This window comes from Grammomys surdaster, unplaced genomic scaffold, assembly GCF_004785775.1.
Source record: "Grammomys surdaster isolate TR1022 unplaced genomic scaffold, NIH_TR_1.0 126271, whole genome shotgun sequence".
Lineage (NCBI taxonomy): Eukaryota > Metazoa > Chordata > Mammalia > Rodentia > Muridae > Grammomys > Grammomys surdaster.
The window spans coordinates 5,446,555-5,454,761 of record NW_021621071.1 but is presented as its reverse complement, the minus strand read 5'-3'; the positions used below and the strand labels follow the sequence as shown (position 1 = coordinate 5,454,761).

General features: G+C 40.9%; 1 pseudogene; it reads right to left on the bottom strand.

Moving 5' to 3' along the window:
- Nucleotides 1–490: 490 nt before the first annotated feature.
- Nucleotides 491–1,399, bottom strand: LOC114613761 (annotated as a pseudogene).
- Nucleotides 1,400–8,207: the final 6,808 nt, after the last annotated feature.

The window sequence follows — 8,207 nt, the reverse complement described above, 5'->3', positions numbered from 1 at the left end:
ATATTCACGCAGCCAAAATGACGAAAGAGGACAGGCTTGATGTTTAATGCACTAAATTAAGCATTCTTTCTTAAATAACAATCAATTTCAAATCAGTAATTTAATGAAATACTTGCCTGACTATAATCAATACTGCAATAAACTGTCCAAATATTTTAACCTGTTGAGAATGTGAGACTGATTCTTCACACTGAAGATCTTGATTTATTTTCAAAAAGATAATTATTTTATTGTTTCTTATTGAAACTAAATATTAATCATAAATTAATTACATGATACAGAAAAGGACAAAACATAAATCCCATTGGCAATCTCATCTGTAGGAACCTTATCAATATCCATTCATTCTTAGTTTGCGCAGATCTGTTAATAACATCCTGTTTTGTGTGGCCTGAAATGGTATATTTTATTTATTTTATTTTATTTTATTTTATTGCTTGATCAACCTGTTTATTGTCTTTATGAAAAAAAATCTTCATAGAAAATTGATTTAGCTTTCAGCAACCCCTTCCAGAGCTCTGAGGAAGCTTGCCTTCTTTTGAGCAACCCGGTCTTCTGGGCAAGAGACATTTTGGGACGATTCCACCTCTTCTTCTTCACTTCTCTCTTGGACTTCTTCTCATAGACTGGATTCTCTTGGATAGCAGCATGAGCTTTCTTATACATCTCCATGTCTGGAGTTACGTTGTTCTTGATGTACTGCGAGAACTGTTTCTTATATCCATCTTCATCTTCCTCCATTAGGTAACACATGTCGTCTGCCACATTCTGACCCATGATCTGTTTCCGATGTACCTCTTTCAGAGTCATAACCAGGGAATCGTTTGGTCCTACGAGGGATAGACAAGCCTCCACCCACAGCTCCCTTCAGGGCCCTGAAAACCTTATTACCAGCTGTAGTTCGGGCAAGACCAGCATCCAAATAGCAAGTGAAGGCACCAGGCTGACCGTCAATGCTTTCCACATTGTATTCGTTTCCATTAACCTCCACCTGGCCTTCATAGATCTTGTCCATGCCAAACCTATTCAGAAGCCTGCGAGCCAACAGCAGGCCAGTGCAATAGGCTGCAGCATAATTTGTCAGGCCAACTTTCACACCGTATTTTGGAAGTTCATGTGCATATGCTGCGCAGACGATCATTTCCCCTTCTAGACGGGCATATGCAATCTGGCGGATGAGATCTCTGTTAGTTACACGAACTACCATCCTATACTTGGGTGTGTTGTACTTATTCTGGTCCTGGATCACCAATTGTTTCCGTGCATAGTAGTCAGTTTTACCCTCTCGTCGCCTTCTAAATCTCACTCGGTATCTTTTAAAGTAGGCCTTATTCTTGACAACTTTCACGAACCCCATCCTGCGGAACAGAGACCCGCAACCGCGGCTCCACGCAGACCAGCGAAACGGTATATTTTAAATGGCTCTACAGCTGTGGTTCCCAACCTGTAGGTCTCAACCCCTTCCGGGTCACATAACAGATATCCTGCATTTCAGATATTTACATTACAATTCATAACGGTTGCAAATTTATGAGGTAGCAAGGAAATAATTTTATGGTTGGGGGGGTCACCATAACATGAGGAACTAAATTAAAGGGTCACAACATTGGGAAAGTTTCTCGGTTTGATATGTGTGCTTCTAAAATATCTTCATCTGCAACAAGGAATGTGCCTTTACTCTCTAGCAACCAACTGAGAGCCTTGTATAATTAGACGTAGCATATATAACCAGTAATTATCAAACTATGACTCCCATTTGATATAATATAAATATTAATATATATATAATATATATAATATATATAATATAAATATATAAATTATCTATGTATTATATATACTATAAATAGGTCACATGACATCATAATCTGAGTTTGCTTTTATTGTTTACTGTGTGTGTGGCATATCCCTATGTGTATGCACACACACACACACACGTGTGTGTGCCAGAGATCATTGTCACATGTCTTTTTCTATTGGTCTTCAAGTTATTTGAGACATCATCTCTCACTAAACCTAGAGCTCACCATTGTTGCTAGACTGGCTGGCATGGATTGTTGCTAGACATGGATCCCCATGTCTCTGCCCCCCTTTGCACCCAGAACTATGTGAGTTCTGGCCATCCAAACTCAGATACTTGTGTGCTCAGTACACTTTGCCCAGTGAGTCGTCTCTCCAGCCCCATATTTAAATTTTTGATTGACATATGCTAGTTATACGGATGCACAGGGCGAGTGCAGTATGGCACATTGGTGCATATGTACTTTGTGTTATATAGGTTAGACTAACTGTTGTAAACGTCGCCTCAAACATACACCAGATTTGTATATTGAGAATATTTTAAAAACTCTCTACTTGGCACTTTTGAAATATATGATTTATTGTTGTTGACCATCATGGGTTTTTATTTACATTTCAAGTGTTGTCTCCCCTCTGCAACCCTCCCATCCCATCCTCCCCTTCCCTTTGCCCCACCCACATGCCCACTTCCGCCTCATCCCTCTAACATCCCCCTATGCCGGGGCAGCAAGTCTCCGCAGGACCAACGGCCTCCTCTCCCATTGATGCTTATGTCCTGTGTAAGATTTGCTCCCAAGGCTGTCTCCAACTATGGCTGCTAGATTGGTGGGTTGTACACAAGCTGTTTCCACTAGTATTTCCATTGGTCTTTGGAATGGCTACACGGGCTTGTGCTTCATGTAGCAATGGTGAAGTTTCCTGACTTCTAAGATCCTGACGTGTCTGATGTTGGCCCAACTCTCTCATGATTAGCTTCCCCATGGGGAAAGGTTTGAATTTACAATTTTCCAAATCAGACTTCATTCCATATTCTTTTAAGTCATTTTTAATCTATCCCTTCATCAAACTACTCGCTCTCTTAGATTTCCTGCCTGGAGGTTGTACTGTAGGACTATCTATCTTATATATTAATTTTAGACTGGTTGTCCATAACCCAAATATTAATTAATATAATTAATTCAGGTTTTCCACATCATGGAAAACATTTTATCTTATCTATAGTGTCCTACAGAAATAGATATGATTCTATTCTCACCATTTCCAAATACTTTCCTCCATAGTGTATGTGTGTGTGTGTGTGTCTCTCTCTGTCTCTCTCTCTGTCTCTCTCTCTCTCTGCCTGTGTGTGTGTGTGTGTGTGTGTGTGTACAGTTTATGTGTGTATGCACATGGAAGCCAGAGGTATCTTCCTTAATCATTTTCCACATTATTTTTCTGAGACATAGATTCTCACTGAATCTGGGGATCACTTGACCCGACCGGCGGGTCCTAGTTATTCGTGGGGGCGAGGAGGACCGGAACCTGAAAGAAGAACGGGCGGGAGAGAGAAAGGACTCAAGCAAACAGTTGCTTGTCAAGAGTCGTGTATTTGAACATGAAATGCTTTTTTATAACGTGCTTTACAAGGGGAGGGGGTAAGAGGGGCCAGGTGGTGGGAAAGTACAGAATCTTCTTGGCCTGTGCCTTGAACATGTCATGGTCTATACGGTACACTGCCTTGAATTATGATCTACCTGCTGTTCTTCAGAAGATATGGTACACTGCTTGAATTATGGTCTCCCTGCTATACACTGCTTGCCAAGCAGGATCTTGTGGTTGCCAGGCTGCAGGGGACATTGTGCAGGTGGAGAAAGGTAGGGGGTGAGGGTAAGGGCGAGGGTCCTGGCTTCTGGCAATCACTGATTGTTCTAGCTTAATTTTTGTTGCTATAGGATATTCTTGGATGAGGGGATGAAATTGAGGGAAGAAAAGAGTTTATTTCAGATTGCAGTTCTAGGTAATGGTCCGCCATTTCCAACATCTAGTCAAATTACGTCAATAACCCAACGCAGAGAGAAATGAACGTGTGCAAGCTCATGTGACTGCTTATGCTCCTCACTGTTCTTAGACAATTCAGGGCCCCCATGTAAAGAATGATGTCGCCTGCACTGAGCTAGCTCTTCCCATATCAATAAGCTTACAACAGTCTCTGAAGACAGGTCCACAGGCCAACCCGAACTAGATAATCACTGGTTGAATTCTCTTCACAGGTAATTCTTTGTTCAGCTGAGAATTAAAGCTAACTATAACATAATTAAGCTGATGTGACTGGCCAGTGAACCCCAAGGACCTTCCTGTCTCCACTTGTCCAATGCCGGATGACAGACACGCTACCATCATGACTTTTTATGTGGGTGCTAGATACTTGGGGACCAGGTGCTTGTGCAACAGGGCTTTGGCAGCTAAGCCATCTTTGCATTCCCATTTCACACTTTCTGTCATTTATTCAAGAAATCCATTCCCACCATGGTACTTAAGAGATATTCCTTAAAAGACATCGGGATGGGTATGGCCCTCATGCCTCACTGAACAATGACAGGGGGACCGGAGCCATTACAAGGTCCCCTTCAAGTACTGGAGGTCAAGCCTCTATCCCCGCCTTCGCAAGATTAGAATTGCCACAACCTTTCTATACTTAGAGAAGGGAGGAGATGTCAGAGGCAGCCCTGCTTACACACTGCAGGCCTAAAATCAGCCATAGGCCTAAAATCAGCAATAGGCCTATCATACATGTATACTAACACCAAGTCTTGGGTTAAACATTGAAACAGATGGCTATAAGCTATTGTAGACAGGCAGCTTTTGTGAAAATTTGTAAGCCTGAGTAGTCATAGATCTTGTAAATAGGTCTTGGCAGATAATACCAACTTAGATAAGGACAAGTGAGTCATAGGCAGAGTCATAGTGACCTGTCCCCTGAACCTTCACCCAGCCAATACCAGGTTCTGAAAGATATCTGTATTCCCCCTGAACACCCACACTCCAGTGTCATCCCCTTCCCCACATCCTGCCTTTCTGGGTTTAGAACTCCTGTGTGAATGAATTACAATTTGAGAAAAAATAAATAAATTATTTGAAAAAAAAAAGAGAGATTCCTTCAAGATTCTTTTTACTAACAGTCATAGCTTTTGACTTTTACTTTTAGGTCTTTATTCCAATGGGGAAATATTATAATATGTTATGAATTTAAAGCCCATTTTATTTCTACAAATATTTTTGACAACTTTAACAATAAGGCTTATTGACTAGGGTATCTCTTCTTCAAAGTTCTACCAACAATTCATCAGATTCTCATGTAAATAGAAATTGTTTTACATTAATTGATTTATATCCCTTTGTAATACCTGCTTTGGATTTTCAGTATCTGTATCACACTTAGTTTTATAGCTTGGTAATGCATTGACAGCCAACCCAGACATGCAGCCATCTGGGAAAATGTTTCTCCATTTTCCTCTGCATTTAAAGAATTGTCTTAGTTATTTATAGATTCACCTGTTCCCGGTGCACTTCTCCTGGATTTTTGCTCAAATCCTGTTTAACTTGTCTTTTTAAATTTATAAATGATACAACTTTAATGTTAAATCCCCCTTCACATGCTGAAATTCCTCTCACCAATCAGGTCTTCTTCTGCATCTTTAATAGCATTTTAAAATTTTTCTCCACAGTACCTTTTGCAAATCCTATATACTGCACAGATTTTGTTTCTGCTGATTTTGTTATAAGCCAAATCTATGGCCCATTATATATTTTTGATTACCTACTGTTGTAAAATAATTCTATTCTCCTTTTCACTTATTGATTTGTGCTCAGCAAACACACCAAACTCTTTCTGACTTTACCAGTTTGTCTGGTGATTCTCTTGTATTTTCTAAGCAACACTTAAACCCTTTGAACACACTGATGGTTTCCTTTCTTCCCCAGACACTTACTCCTCATTTTCTTTACTTCTCAAATATCAGTGACTTTGCCATTTTGTCATGTGTCAATCAAAAGAGATTACTTTATGTATCCTCATTCGTTACTGACCTTAAGAGAAACTTCTTAAGTTCCTCCACTGGTGATGTTTAAACAGCTTTGCCAGATCTATCTCGTAGGCAACTCAATGTCAAATGCTGTGTTTATTAATAAAGAAATCGAAAACCTCGGTTTGAGAGTCAGAATTTCTTGCCAGCATAGCACTGGGCTCCAAGCTAAACTAAAACTCTGAACACATTTTCCTTACTTAAAATACTTCTAATATGCAGTTACCTCCTGGATTGTCTCATTTCCTTCTGCTGGATTTTGACCTGGGGAATAGAGTCTAACCATCCTGGTAGCCATCTGCAAAGAAAATTGCAGGAATTTACAGGTCCAGTTTAGATACATACACTGCACAACAGGAAGAAAAGACATGATTAGGGTAACTAGCTTTAACATTCCTTTCTCCCCATCCCTCCCCAACACAATATTTTTATTATTGATTATTTAGGGATTTCACATAATGTACCCTGATCACACTAGCTTCCTTTTCCTCCCAAGTCTACCCTCTCACCCTTGTAACCCCCCTCCCCCATCATTTTCTTTAAATATACCAAATACAATTTATGTTGCCCATATACTCACTGGAGCATGGTCAAAAGAAGATGGGTGTCTGGACTCTTACCTCTACTCAGTAACTCACTGGTTGGGTGATGTTAGGCAAATCTTTGTTTAATTCACTTTTTCTGCTGTGTAGGCTGGCTCACAAGGTTGTGGCCATGGGTGTAATACTCATAACTTACCTTAGATGGCTTGTGAGAACTATAAGATCTAGTGCTCACGACAGTCATGAGAATACCTAACAAAAGCTGTTGTAGTATTATTATTTCACAAACTTTTTTGGTGCTTTTTTTCCCATTGAGTTTGTTAATTGACAACTTCATAGATCGTTCTGTTTACTCCCCCATCACACCTTGTTATCTCCCTTGTTATCTCCCAATCCTGTAAATCAACAATCCTTATCACTACCAGTCCCTTTCCTATAGTCATGGCTGCATGCTTTGGTTGGCGACCCTGCTTAGTTTACCAAGGATGACTGGAGCTTGCTGAGGTCATCAGTGGGTACACAGACAGGCAATTTCTTCTCTCCATGACTGTATCACTAGCAGATAGTTCAATAGTTATAGATGCAACCATTGAGCCTCCCTCCATTCATGTTCCGTCCTTGTGCAGAACTGGTACACGCACCAAGAGCTTGTAAGCCATGGTTGCTATGTCTGTGTCTTACCCTTTCCCTGTCTTCTGTCTCTTACATTTTTTCCTCCCTCCACTTACTTCCCAAGTATCCCTGAGCCTGAGGATGGATGATACAGATGTATTTAGGACTGAGCATTCATCCATCACTTTCTCTCAACACCTTATAAAGATGTGAATGTCTGTGTTCACCATGGTCCCCTGGAAAGAGAGGCTTCTCTGTGAGTTCACTGTCCCCGCAGTCAGCAATGTTCTTCTTGAGCCGACCACAGCAACTGTGCCCCAGTTAACATTCAAGTCTATCGATCAGTGCAGCAGCCTAAATTCAGCCCCAACAATGTATTAGCACCTTGGGGATTGAAAACTCCTTATTTTTCCTTAAGGTTACCTTAAAGTATCCACTCTTACCTTTAAAACTCTGTATGTTTTAAAGTTATAAGAACCCCACAGAAGAGGGGAAGGAAGGATTTATAGGAGCCAGAGGGGTCACCAGGAAAACACAGCCCACAGACATCAACTCAGCAGGATCACAGGGGCTCATGAAGACTAAAGCAGCAATCACAGAGCCTGTGTGGGTCTGTGCTAGGTTCTCTGTGTATATGTCATGGTTGCTTAGATTGAGGTTTTTATGGGACTCCTAAGAGTAGGAGTATCTCTGACTCTTTTATCTGCTCTTGGGACCCTTTTCCTCTGACTAGCTTGCCTCACCCCCAGCCTTAATATGAGGATTTGTGCCAAGCCTTACTGGTTATTAGGATATGGGGGAAGTCCAATCTTTGTTGTTCTCAGTCTATTCCACTAGCAAACACCAAACACAAATCAGCGGCTGCAGTCCAGTCCACTAGGCAGACACCACACATGAATCAGCAATGGCAGTTCAATCGAGAAGAAACCACTAGGCTCACCAATTGGCCCAAGTTCTTTGGCAAGTTTCTCTCTATGAAGTCACCACAAGCAAAGCTCAGCAATGCTATGTAATGTAAGGTGAACCAATACATGTGACTCTTCTTCAAGTCGAAGCAAGGTGAACCCAAGCTTGAGCTCCCTCTGTCTATAGGGTCATTTTTATATTCTTCCTAAACGTCATGTGTCATTTCACATGTTCGTCATAGCAAAACAACCTTTCACCTGGGTCTGCTCCAGCAAAACATCATTAT